Raw genomic sequence first — 14,309 nt, 5'->3', positions numbered from 1 at the left:
AAACCATGGTGAGGAATAGACCTCACCAACTTCTTAAATCGCGACCATGCCTCATAGAAACTTTCATCGGGAGCCTGTCTGAAACTGGTAATCTTGACCCTCAGCAGGTTGGTGCGCTGTGGAGGAAAATCTCTCTTGTAAAATGCAAGAGCAAGAGACTCCTAATCTGTAACCCCAGCAGCTGTGCGGTCCAAGTCAGTCAGCCACTCCCTGGCTGAATCAGCTAAAGAGAAAGGAAATAGAACCTCCTTAATCTTATCTTGAGTTACCTCCTTAGTGGCAGGGATAGTAGAACAATAGTCTGTAAAGACCTCCATGTGCTTCCTCGGGTCTTCACCAGCCACACCTCTATAGATATTCCTCTACACCAGATTGATATAAGAAGGACGGATGTCAAATGTATTCCCATCCTCAGTCTGGAGATTGAAACCTTTGGGAATAGAGGAGGCTTTAGGCACTGAATGACTAGAAAGTTTAGGCATCCTTACTTTAGAAATCGGACTATCTTCCTCGAAAAGAGAATGATGTAGCTCTGGCTCGAAAGTACTCAAGTCTTCCTTTCGTGATTTTCTCTGCAGACGAAGTCTATGCCTGAATAATCTCTCTGCTCAATCACCAACTAATTCAAACCTGTCGACCTCGGCATAAACAACACTGAAAGAAAATGAATAAGAACTGCCTCAAGGAATAAAAATTCCCTGAGACGGATAAAATAAACGGAACGAAAACAAATAGGGCAATTGCCTCCCCGGCAACGGCGCCAAAATTTGACACGTCTGTCGTGTACCTGTCAAAAATAAACTAACTAAACTAACTATATAGCTAGGAAAGTCAGGTCGATCTCCACAGGGAGGCAAGATATTTGTAGAAGTCCGTCTATTTGGTCACAAATGGGGGGGGGTTGTTTGAGTTGTTTTCTAAACTACGAAGTTTTAAGGGAAGAGAAATAAAGAGCAAGAGCAAGAAAAGCAAGAATTGAGGATTAAACTATCGATAGAGAGGGACATGTCAGATTTCGGTTCACTACGGCAGTCCAGTGACTTAGCAAAATGACTCGACGCAATTAATGTAAGACGGATGTTGAAAGGTCCTTTCGGTCCACTTCCTATCCTAAAATACCACTAACTTACCTTTCATTCTCGTCGGGGTAGTCTCTGTTCATAGCAGCCTATTTAGTCCAATCTTTCGATCTAGGATTAATTTTAGCCAGATTAAAGGATGACTCAAAAGCGTGCACTCAACTAAGTCGATAAATACAATTAAAATGCTATGGTGACAGAGTCTCGTAATTAATTCATCTGTTTCATTTACTACATCGTTACTTTCCTACCGCAGATCCCCTAATCCCAACATGGAAGGGGTTTAGCTACTCATGTAGCTAATTAAACTAACAGCAGATAATATTCCAGCAGTAAACATTATGAAATAAACAATAAATCGTATAAAAGTAAATTAAGGCAGAAGGATAAATACAACAAAACGAAGAATTAAAGCAAACAAGAGATTAATTATTAATAAGAAAAGAGAAGAGGATTACAATCTTGCGAATCCGGCGTAAAGAACACAAAATCCGAGTGAAATAAATCCAAAAAGCAAGGTTACAGTGAAGAGAAAAGCAACGTAGTAAGGTTTACAGTAGAAAATTTAGATGATGAAAGAGATCCCTCCTAATGACCTAGTAAAGCGTGCTTAAATAGCAAAGTAATTAAGTTTAGCAAAATAAACACTCACACGGGCTGTTTTAAAGCCCATAATAGCAAAACCACTCGATCGAGTGGATTAAAACTACTCGATCGAGTGGATTAAAACCACTCGATCGAGCAAACCTCCAGCAGCATCTACTCGATCGAGTAGAAAGTTACTCGATCGAGTAACTCGTCTTTCTGCAGCTTAAGGATCGAGTAGAATTCTACTCGATCGACCATCCTGGGACATAAAAACCATTCAATCGAGTGGTAAAACTGCTCGATCGAGTTCTTTGTCTTCAAATCAGCTCAAGTCTGTCACCGACTGCCTCGTAATGCGCGCCTTGACTCTTCCAAACACAGTATCTCACTCTGGAAAATCCCGTCTCCTCTAAATTCATGCAAAAAGGACGAAAAAGAGTACGATTCCACTACTTTCGCGTTCATTTCTACAAAATGGACAAAACGAACTAAAGTAGCCAATTCGGGGCAAAATACCATAAAAACAGTATAAAAATGCATAGAAATACGTGCTGAAATAGAATAAAAAGACTATATATTATGCACGTATCAACAAGCTGTTTGTTTTTGTGGTTTTTTATTTTTTATTTTTTATTGTGTTTCCTTTTTTTCCCTTGTTGTACTGTTTTTTTTCCATTGTATGATATACTCGTTTTAATATATTGTTCTACTCTTTATTACATGCAAATGCTTATTAACATAGATTTTAAATAACTTGCGAAAAGACAAATGAATGAAACAATAATAATGGTTTAGGTTACATTAATTACAATAACATATAATATAATGACAACGGTAGTGCATAAGAACCGTGTTAGAATATAAACACCTCTAAAAATAAATGGAAATTGGAAGATAATAATAATATAATTACAACGGCTCTTATAAAAACCGTGTTAGATTATGCAATTGCTGAATTACATAGATTTTAAATAACCTTCTTTCTTTCTTTCTTTCTTTCTTTCTCTCTCTTATTACTCAAATTATGTCAAGCGGTAGCTCTTCTTCTTCCTCTATTTCAATAGGGACATGTAATTGCTCAGTTCCGGCAGCATTGCGGACTTCTTGGACTTTGCAAAATCTGGGAAGAAAGTTTCTTACTTGCAAATTCTATAATCCCGAGACTAAAATGCGTGGATGAAATTACTTCAAGTGGGTTGATTAACCAATGACTGAGTGGCAGAGGAAGGTTATAAACAGGTTAGTGAATGAGAAAAAAAGCATGGATATTGAGATTACTCAAGTGAGAAGTATACTACATCAACTTGAAGAATCGGAGCGGGGAAATGACAGTGAAATATTGAAGGCAAAATAAGAATGCAAGAAGTTAACCAAGGATATCGTAGAACTCAAAAATAATGAGGCATGACTGAAGTTAATTGTCAAATTTCTTCTTCTAATTATTATTTACCTAGTTTATTATGTATGGTGGTAGTTTGTACTCTTTATGTGTAACTTGTAATCCTTTAAATTAATGGAAATAAGCAAGATTTTCTGAGAAACATATTGTAATTAGCTGGCATATATCAAATGATGCTTTATTTCTAGGCGGTAAAATCAAACAAAATGAAATATAAAATACAACGGTTATACCTAAACCGTTGTTCAGGACGTATACAGTTATAACGGTTCAGGCCGTTGTTATCTATATAAAAATGATGCTATATTTCTTGGCGGGAAAATCAAACAAAATGAAAATCTTTAAGACGGTTATTTCTAACCCATTGTAGATGATGCTAATCAATTACGGTTTCAAACAAAATCGTTGTCTGTTTGGAAACAAAATACAATGTTCATTAAACAAGGTCTAGCAAGTGTTGTATTATTCACACATATATACTCTGAGCTTCCCCTCCCCCACATAATATCCCCAAACACTAAGCTTCCCCTCAACCACCAGCATACCTCATCGTCGTCGCAGTCATCGTCGTCATCGCCATTGGTGTCGCCAGATCAACCCGGATTCTCCTCTTTAAAGAAGTAATAAATCCTCCTCTCTAGATATTTGTTTATTATTATAAGTATGCATTGTTATTATTTGTTTATTAATTTCTGCTTTAGATATGGTCAAAAAGCGGAAAAAAAAATGATGGAAATGCGTCAGGCGACGACTCAGGCGATGAGAATAATTTGCAACACACTGCGGGTCGAATGCGTCACAAGGTTTCCCTAGAAGCAATAAATTCAAATATACCTAATCCTTTACAATGGGATAAAGATACGGGGCTGCCATATGGTGAGAATGCCGGGAATTTTGTCAGTTGGATTGGTTGTTGTGTAAGACAGTATGTGCCTCTCGGTACGCCGCGTATCAGTGAATTGAGTAAAATACGGAACACCGTGCTAATAAACAGAATAAAAGTATTTATATACAATAATAAATGCTTTAACTGAAATTAAGTTACTACTTGATATGTGTATTAGCCGAAACACTTGTACCAACTATGCTCATCATATATGCAGTTAGCTTACGTTGTCCCCGAAAAGTATGATAAGTACCTTAAAAAAAACAGGGGAAGCCCTCAGTTCTTGAAAGTTAAAGATTGCTGAGAACCACTTGTTGAACAAGGAAACCGGGGAGATAAACAAGAAACCACCAACAAAGAAGTATCCGTATGTCAATCAAGACCATTGGGATAGCTATATCGCTTATAGGCAGTCTGACAAGTTTAAGGTAACTTAATAATAATAAGTAAAGAAGTATACTTAATTTAGTGTTTGGTCATGATTACATTTCTTGATACAATTCATTTGATGAATGCTATGAGTGAGAGGAACAAGGCAAACATTTCAAAGAAAAAACCGTGTTTTACGGCTCCCAAGGTGGTTATAGATTGATTAAGACGAAACTTGTAATTACATAATTCTTATAGTATTAGACTATTAGGTGTTTTAGTCGGATGTTCTATATGTTTATAGTAATCATACATATTTTGAGAGGATATCAATGTGATGAATGAATTGTAGGCAAAGCTTAGAAAATTCAGTCGTCACGACGCTTGGGTGGAATGTCACACTTCTAAGAACGGAAAGACGAAAACTGAATATGATAAGGACATCAAAGAGAAAATTGTAAGTTTGACTTAATATGTCACTCCTACCACTGGTGGTCGGAGTTATAATTTTGAGTTTAAATAAAATTTAGTTGCGTAATGGTTTTTTGTGTATGTAGAGGATCTGTGAGAAGGAGGTACAGGAAGGAAAATGGAAGCCTCTAGGACGTGATGACATTCTTGGTAGGGCAATTGGCAAAGCAGAGCATCCAGGTCGTATGAGAGGGGTATCGACGCATGTTGGTGAAAGGGTTCAATAACCCTCTAAATGAACTCATTTAATTGATTATCTAAATTACTCTTTGATTTAGTCATTATATCTAGTGCATGTATAACAAGATTAGGAGAAAACGGTTTTGTTACTTTGGCAAGACGGATTTATGGGCACTAGATTTGGACTCCTTCCAAATCTAGATCTTGAGCTAAATAAGATATTAGGATGATCTTCCAACAAGATCCCAAAGTAGAGATCCTCCTCTTGATTGCACCCAAGACTATCCCTCAATACTACAAATATTATTAACTAAATAATAAGAGTAGTGACCTTAAATATAAATCTAATAATTGAGTTATTACTACAATAGTAATCTTGTTGAATATTAGAAATATAGAACAATTTTTGGCATAAAACCATTTTATGTGTATGAGAGAATATATGAGATAAAGAGAGAGATAAACCCTTCTTCAAAAATAAGAACAACATCTTATGTTAAAGGGGAGGGGGGAATCGTGTAAAAGGAGTGGGGAAGCACAATTGCAATTTTCTATTTTGCTTTTTGTCTTACCCATAATCTTAGGGTAGGTCTAGTTATTGTAGGGTAATTATGGTGTTTATTTGCATAAATAAGAACACCCATTATCACCCCTAACCACCCCAATTTCGGTCTACCCTTGATTAAAATGGACATCCATTTTACAACTTACATTTTGTCATTTGTAATGTGTGACATGTGACACATAACATGTCACAAGTAATTTTAATACATATTTAACAAATTAAATATCATTATTCATTAAATAAATTACACATGACAATTTACATTGTAATTCATAATTCATAATCTACAATATTTTGTAATTATAACTAACTAATAATTCTTTTCTCAAATATTTCATAAACAATAATCAATTTTAGTAATATAACATTTTAATTACTAAGTTGAATCTTATTTAATCATATTAAAATAAGATATAATATTCTCTCTTATATATCAATTTGTTAAATTTAAGGATTTAATCAATTTGTATCGTCATGCAATCGATTAACTTTACAATTGAGGGAATCGTCCTTTAGGTGTGACCTTAAGGGATCAATTGATCACCACCGTTAAAGGACAGTAATATCAAACTCTAGTAAGCCAATCATTACCGATTAATGTTGATCAGTTGACATATATAAATGAATCATACCTTACGTATTCTTATCATGAGTTTCAATAATGTGATCGCACCATTATTGAGGACACATACTCCAACAATCTCCCACTTGTCCAAGACAAGTGTGCGTCACCAATTCTATTGTCCTATTACAATCTCCCACTCAATGCAAGGTGTCTTGCAGGTCGTACTTGCATGTGATCATATCAAAAGTGGTTTTCTCTATCTGGAGAGTAACAGTTTGACGGGAATTATCTACCGTAGATACTTTCCGAGCGTGGCGACGCATTTCCAGTTCACTACACCTCGAGAGGCCTTGAGATTTCAAATAACCTTGACAAGAGGTGGACAATTCCTATCGCACTATTCTCTTCGTACACCCACAGTTCATCATGACCTAAAAGATGCACACTCACCCCTTTTGACAGAATGGCTGGGGGCAAAAATCAAAGTCAATCAGAAACTGTGCCGACTTGGGCGAACAATCTCTAGTCAAAGAATCGACTCAAAAGAATACTATAGTAGCTCTCGCCACGATCAAGCTATATAAATTTGCCAGAACTCTATAAGCGGTCACTGCCCGACAGAGTGTCCTATACAGTCTGTCTATGTGATCGACTAGTCATCCCTCATGACTCTATGGCACTTAAATTTGCCATCAATCGACTCACACTCTAATCACTAGGAGACGTCACCTCATATAAGTGACTAGAGGCGAATACTATGTTAATCCAGTTCACTTTAATAGGGTTCAACATTGTCTCGACAACCTATTTGGAAAAACTAAGCATTAAAGAAAAGAGTTTTGTATAAAACTCAAACAATGAGTGCATTATCACATATGTAAAATTGATACAATATCAATTACTACATAATCTATAATTCATTTTTAATCTCGCATATAGTGGATCATCTCAATTCAATTTAAATGGCATGACACATCATGCTAAGCCTATGAGAAGGCCTTGATTGGTAAGTCTTAGCAACACTTTGCACTTTATTAACCTTACTATATACTATTTTCCTTTGTTATGTATAATCTTTATTATAAAAAACTTTTGAGTATATGTGTCTAGATCCAATCTAGACATAGGCTATCTTGCCTTAGAATAGCTCCCACTGTCCTCACAGTGAATGGGACTCATCCCTCTTGCATATCTCATTGTTCAACTGCCTAGAACATTTCTAGCAGATTTACTCCTCAAATAATCATAGCCAAGATGGTTCTCTAACCATCCTTATGTGTTTAGAACATGGTCCTTGTGTAACTCTTTACACATAAATCCAATAATTATTTCTAAACACGTATCCTCTCAAATCTATCACTATAGATTCGAATAATAAAGATGCTTTGCATCTCTTCCAAGTCTCCCAATTACTCCTTCACATAAGCGAGTATTGGTACATCATTCTTAATGAATAATATGTCATCTAAATCTAAGACATGGAATGCATATCATTAGCGCTTCTTGAGAAATAATGGATGGATTATACGGCTATATAGTGACTTTCACAAGGATTCGATTTTTAACTTTTCGTCATACTCCAAGCATACATAGTATAAGAATGGTGATACATCTTTAGCGTAATGAATTAATCTCGCAATGAAGCAAATGGATTCACATTCTAAATGTTCAACATCTTTGAACTTGTCAAGACTCTTATCAATATAAGAATATTAACTTAACTCTAATATCCATCGATCTTGATATCATAGAGATGCATTATTCTTCTCCTAAATCTTTCGTCACTCATAGTGATCAATATGTCATTTAGATATAAGATTAGTAAGACCACTCTACTCCCACTAAACTTCATGTATAAATACAACTACTCGACAATTCGAGAAAAGTTTATCACATGATCAACACATACAATTTCACTCCTTGACATCTACTTAAGACTTCTTAAATTCGCCTCCTACCTTAGGATAGTTGCGATTTACAAAACTCAAGCAAGATGGTTTTAAAATCCAACTGTCAAGTATCATTATGAAATTCGAATTAAATGAAGCGTTGTTATTGGTGCAAACCTTTTATCACCAATCAACCAAGTTATGGAAACATCTTAGTTCATGCTCATTTTGGACTCTTGTGGAGTTGAAACTAGATAAAGCATCTTAATAAGTTACAGGTTTGTTACTTCCAAAAAGCAACATGACTTCTGTCTGCTTAAGTTTCGACAAAATTTCTACTGATTTTAACCAAGAAGGAACATTTTCCTATGTCTTATTCTCAGTTTGTGGATCTTGAACATTTTCTCCCACTCTATCTTTAAGAAATAATCCTCTTTTCTTAATAGACAGCATCACGAGTCACAAACCTTTTGTTCTCGTGATCATGTAGGAAAAATGACCACATGTTTAACTACTGAAACAAGCTACAACTTAGGTACCATGTCTAATCATATCTCATATGAATTGTGTGCTATTGCTTTATATGTTTTAGTGGAAAAATAAATGCCAGGCAAATTTATAATAAAAACTACCTTCCACTCAATTGTAAAGATTCAATCATATCACATATGATTCTATGTTACTTTCTAACGCATTCTGTCTAATATAATGTGTTTATGAAAGTGAACTTGTGACACCATATCACTCTCTATTTGGTGTAAAATAAAGTCATTACTTCATGGTTCTCATCCTAAACAAGGTACTAATACTTTGGTTTTTATACTTCATAAGAAGAATTGATTGAACTTATTCAAAGAATTTCTCTTCTCACCTTATTAAGTGGATACCAAGTATCTACCTAGTTCCTCGGTAAAAGAGAAGTAATAATGACCTTCTCAGATTGAAAATATATTCGACCATACACATTGAAGTGTAATTAGGTGAATAACTTATTTATTCGGTATACTTTTCAAGAAAAGTCACGAAACATCTTGCTTTGAATACAAGATTCGCACATTTCATGAGATTCACAATCAAATGGTGTGGGATACTAGTCAAAACTAGTTTTAATGCGACTTTCAATCGAGAAATGAGAAATAATTTGGGATCACCAACTCGACTCTTATATAATATATATGACATATTAATTATAGTTTTAGAATACAATTACCTTGATTCGTATGGTCTAACCATAAACCAAATCGTGGCATGTAAGGGCACAAAGTTTGTTTTAATCGCATTATTATAAAACCCTTTGCGTTTTAAGTAAAACTTGAATTATATTCTAATTTAGAATTAGTATACATCATAACAATTATTGAGGTACATCTCTAAATCGGAAACTAGATCAAGCACATTATAACATTTATATGTCTTTGGATGAAGTGGCAACTATCTTAGTTCCATTCATATCAATTTCATTCATGCTAGTCGTCATACGATTATTCAATGTTAGGATTCTAAGGATTTACAAAACCTTCGGATTGTGTTATGAACACATCCTCCTCTAAATACCCATTTAGAAAGGTGGTTTTGACATCCTTTTGTTAGGATTCATTAATCTCATTACTTAACATATTGAATATGTGAATAATTAATTTAGTCATAAAATTAATTCAAGATCTTATGCATGCAAAACAAATACAAGAGTAAGGAGAAAATCGGTTCCTTACATTGGATATTTCGGATATTTGGGCACTAGTAAGGTCACCTACCTTACTTAGTTCTTGAGCTTTCCTTATGGATGAACAAGATTCAAGTATAGAATCTCTCCCTAAAGATTGTACCAAGATAATACCCTTAATAGTTTAAATTAATATGAGACTAGTATTAATAAAAAAACTACCCTTAAAATGACACAAAATAATTTGTATTTTGCTCTTGAAAATTTCGGTCAAGAGGGAGAGGTTTTGTGAGATTTTTATTTTTGTTCAACAACAAAAACTACAGAGATTTATTTTTCTCAAGTTGTAAATTAATAAGAATGAATTAGTGTAAAGGAAAAATACACTACTTGAGTGTATAAGGGGGAGGCAACCGGTTTTAGCATGGGTAGAGTGCCCAATGGTTTTGCTTGTTACTCTTCACAAGAGTGTAGGCTTAAAAGCCTATAATTAGTAGGCAATGATAATGTTTCCCACTAATTAAAATAACAAAACACAAATTTTCCTTCCTCTCCCATTTTACACGGCACATATGTATAATATGGATCCATTTTAACTTTGTCAATTTGTTAATTTGCATTGTGTGACAAATTGGACATGTTCCTAGACATGTCATTTAAATAATGCATTTTTAACAAATTAAAAATCATTATATAAATGAATTAAATCACATACAAAATTAAATAGTAGTTCACAATTACAATTACTTAAAATGGATCATAGAATTATAAATCACAACTTCTTATATTTATAATAGGCAATTCATTCTATATTTTAATTGTTTCATAAACAATAATTTAATCTAAGCAATAAAACAATTCGATTACTTAGACCGAATCTTATTTAATCAAATTACAATAAGACACGTAATTTTACTCACAAAATCACTCGTCAATTTTAAGGAATTTAATTAATCAGTATCGGCATACGATTAATTAAATAATCAATTAAGAGCATTATCCTATAGGTATGACCTTAGGGGATCAATTGGTCACCACCGTTGTACGACAGTAATGTCAAATTCTAGTCAATAAATTACTACCGATATGTGTGGACCAGTTGACTAAGAAGTATAACTTTCCCTCATGTATTCTTAATATGAGATTTAAACATGTGATCTCAATATGATCAACAATGTGATCGCATTATTGTCGGGGACACTTACTCCAACAATCTCCCACTTGTCCTCGACAAGTGTGCATCACCAATTCTCTTGTCCTATTACTATCTCCCACTCAAAGCAAGGTGTCTTTCAGGTCGTATTTGCAAGTGATCATATCGAGAGTAGTTTCCTTGATCTGGAGAATAACTGATTGACCGAAATCATCTACCGTAGATACCTTCCGAGCGTGGCCACGCATTTCCAGTTCATTACTCCTCGAGTGGCCCTGAGATATTGTTTTAACCCTGACAAGGGGGTGGACAATTCCTATCGCACTATTCCCTTCGACTAGCCACAGCTCATCATAACCCAAAATAAGCCCATTTGACCCCATTTACGAAGGTCGTAGGAACATAAATTAAAGTTACTCTGAAACTGTGCCACGTTGGGCGAACACTCATTAGTCAAAGAATCGACTCATAAGAATACCATAGTAGCTCTCGCCACGACCAGGCAATATAAATTTGCCAGAACTCTATAAGCGGTCATTAGCCCAACAGAGTGTCCCTCACAGTCTGCCTATGTGATCGACTAGTCATCTCTTATGACTGTATGGCACTTGAACTTGCCATCAATCGTATCACACTCTAGTTACTTCGAGATGTCACCTCATGTAAGTAACTAGGGACGAATACTATGTTAATCCAGTTCGCTTTAATAGGGTTCAATATTGCCTCAACAATCCCATTTGGATGTAACAAAGTACAGAATGAGTTAACGATAACTCAACAATAAATGTGATTATCACACATAAGTAGTCAATACCATATTACTATTATATGTCTTATAATCATAAGCGTACTCATGCACTTGTGTAACGCAATAAAAGTTTAGCTTGTGATCATACCATGTGATCAAGTGTTCAAACTTAGTGAATTGCGATTTCCTTCAATTTCATGTTATCCTTTATAGCATGAGATTTACTAAGTACATGTCTAGACTTCATACTAGACTTAGGTTCTTTAACTTGAAAGAAGCTCTTACTGTTATCACATAACTTGTGATGTGGGTTTCGGTGGACAACACTATTTATAGTTTTAAAGTTCACCACCCAATCACAACGTACTTAGGTTCATTTCGTAGAATCTTGCAAAGGATGACAATAAAATACACTTTTCTAGTCTCTTACTCCTTATGTCAATAATTGCCTAGGATTTTCACAAATCCAAATGAGTTCGGAAACTTGAGTTTGTGTAACCTCTTAAGACACAACTAAATATCCTTCCAAATTCCAGAACAGACCATTAGTTCTCCTTGAGAATTCATTACGGTTCCTTGAGGCTTACCAATGACTCTCATATGGGTTAATTTGTTATCGACTTATCATGCTCTAAGCATTTAATTCATCTAGGACATGTGTATATTGGCATTACATGACTATACCAATGGCGGAAACATCGGTTATCGAATTATGTAAACAACAATTCTTAGGTTCGATAAATAACCATGACTCTATCATGGTAATTCTATATTCATCGACATGATAACCTACTTAACTGGTTAATCTCTTAAGATGAAGGATCATTATCAACATAAGATACCTATCTATGTGCCAATCCAACATCCCATGTTTTAATAGATCCACATGATGTCCGATATCATCCAGAATTGAAAAACTAAATACTTCTTTATAAAAGACAGCATATGCTCGTCATTCCCAATGAGTAATATGTTATGCAATTCATGAAGGATGATTTCTCCCACTAAACTTCATGTCTAAACATGACTATCACCGACTCCCACTGAATTCCACATGTTTCGTTTTTGACAACTCATTCGAAACATTTTATGAATTGAAATAATCATTGTTATTCAAGTGTTAGTTAAAACTATATATGTCATTCACATATCCCTTTCAAAATACCCATTTTGAAAACTGGTCTTAATAACATACTTATTTCATAATGAAGTATATCAATGATTTTGAGTCTTTAGCATAGTTAACACTTAACTTAGCTTTTGTAGACATTTACATGCCACTCTATGCAATCCTTAATTATAAATATCTATTTACCTTGGATTGGTCTCGATAATCCCAAATAAATCCATTTATTTGCATAGAAATCATTTTAGTTTCATAAGGCTCTTAAGTAAAATGTCGAATATTAAAATCTCTAGTTATATCCCTCCATCGATCAAAATCTTACAATCCAAGAACATCTTCTTTTGGTCTCCTCACGTAGTTTCCTCAAGAACATCTTCTTTTGGTCTCCTCTAAGCGAAGAGTTTGTTGCTAAATTCACTCCCACTCTATCTTTATGAAAAATGCCCCTTTTCTTCAAAGATAGCTTTTGAGCCACAAAACAATTTAATAGTGATGGAGAAGGAGGAAAACGTAGTACATATCAACTTAATAGTGATATAATCGAGAAATATTAGAAACATAATATAGACTAGGTGATTTAAATATGATAGGTGTATCAAATAAACCTGGCTCTGATACCACTTGTTAGGATTCATTAATCTCATTACTTAACATATTGAATATGTGAATAATTAATTTAGTCATAAAATTAATTCAAGATCTTATGCATGCAAAACAAATACAAGAGTAAGGAGAAAATCGGTTCCTTACATTGGATATTTCGGATATTTGGGCACTAGTAAGGTCACCTACCTTACTTAGTTCTTGAGCTTTACTTATGGATGAACAAGATTCAAGTATAGAATCTCTCCCTAAAGATTGTACCAAGATAATACCCTTAATAGTTTAAATTAATATGAGACTAGTATTAATAAAAACTACCCTTAAAATGACACAAAATAATTTGTATTTTGCTCTTGAAAATTGCGGTCAAGAGGGAGAGGTTCTGTGAGATTTTTATTTTTGTTCAACAACAAAAACTAGAGAGATTTATTTTTCTCAAGTTATAAATTAATAAGAATGAATTAGTGTAAAGGAAAAATATACTACTTGAGTGTATAAGGGGGGAGGCAACCGGTTTTAGCATGGGTAGAGTGCCCAATGCTTTTGCTTGTTGCTCTTCATAAGAGTGTAGGCTTAAAAGCCTATAATTAGTAGGCAATGATAATGTTTCCCACTAATTAAAATAACAAAACACAAATTTTCCTTCATCTCCCATTTTACACGGTACATATGTATAATATGGACCCATTTTAACTTTGTCAATTTGTTAATTTGTATTGTGTGACAAATTGGACATGTTCCTAGACATGTCATTTAAATAATGCATTTTTAACAAATTAAAAATCATTATATAAATGAAATAAATCACATACAAAATTAAATAGTAATTCACAATTACAATTACTTAAAATGGGTCATAGAATTATAAATCGCAACTTCTTATATTTATAATAGGCAATTCATTCTATATTTTAATTGTTTCATAAACAATAATTTAATCTAAGAAATCAAACAATTCGATTACTTAGACCGAATCTTATTTAATCAAATTACAATAAGACACGTAATTTTACTCACAAAATCAC

The 14,309-nt window shown here is 34.1% G+C and overlaps 1 non-coding gene across 1 annotated transcript; it reads left to right on the top strand.

Moving 5' to 3' along the window:
- Window positions 1-107, top strand: LOC141639235 (small nucleolar RNA R71). Its single transcript, XR_012542436.1, has one exon. It is a non-coding gene; the product is annotated as a small nucleolar RNA R71 (small nucleolar RNA).
- Window positions 108-14,309: the final 14,202 nt, after the last annotated feature.

This window comes from Silene latifolia, unplaced genomic scaffold, assembly GCF_048544455.1.
Source record: "Silene latifolia isolate original U9 population unplaced genomic scaffold, ASM4854445v1 scaffold_309, whole genome shotgun sequence".
Classification (NCBI taxonomy): domain Eukaryota; kingdom Viridiplantae; phylum Streptophyta; class Magnoliopsida; order Caryophyllales; family Caryophyllaceae; genus Silene; species Silene latifolia.
Note: the sequence above shows the minus strand (reverse complement) of the source record. Positions and strands in the feature narration are given on the sequence as shown.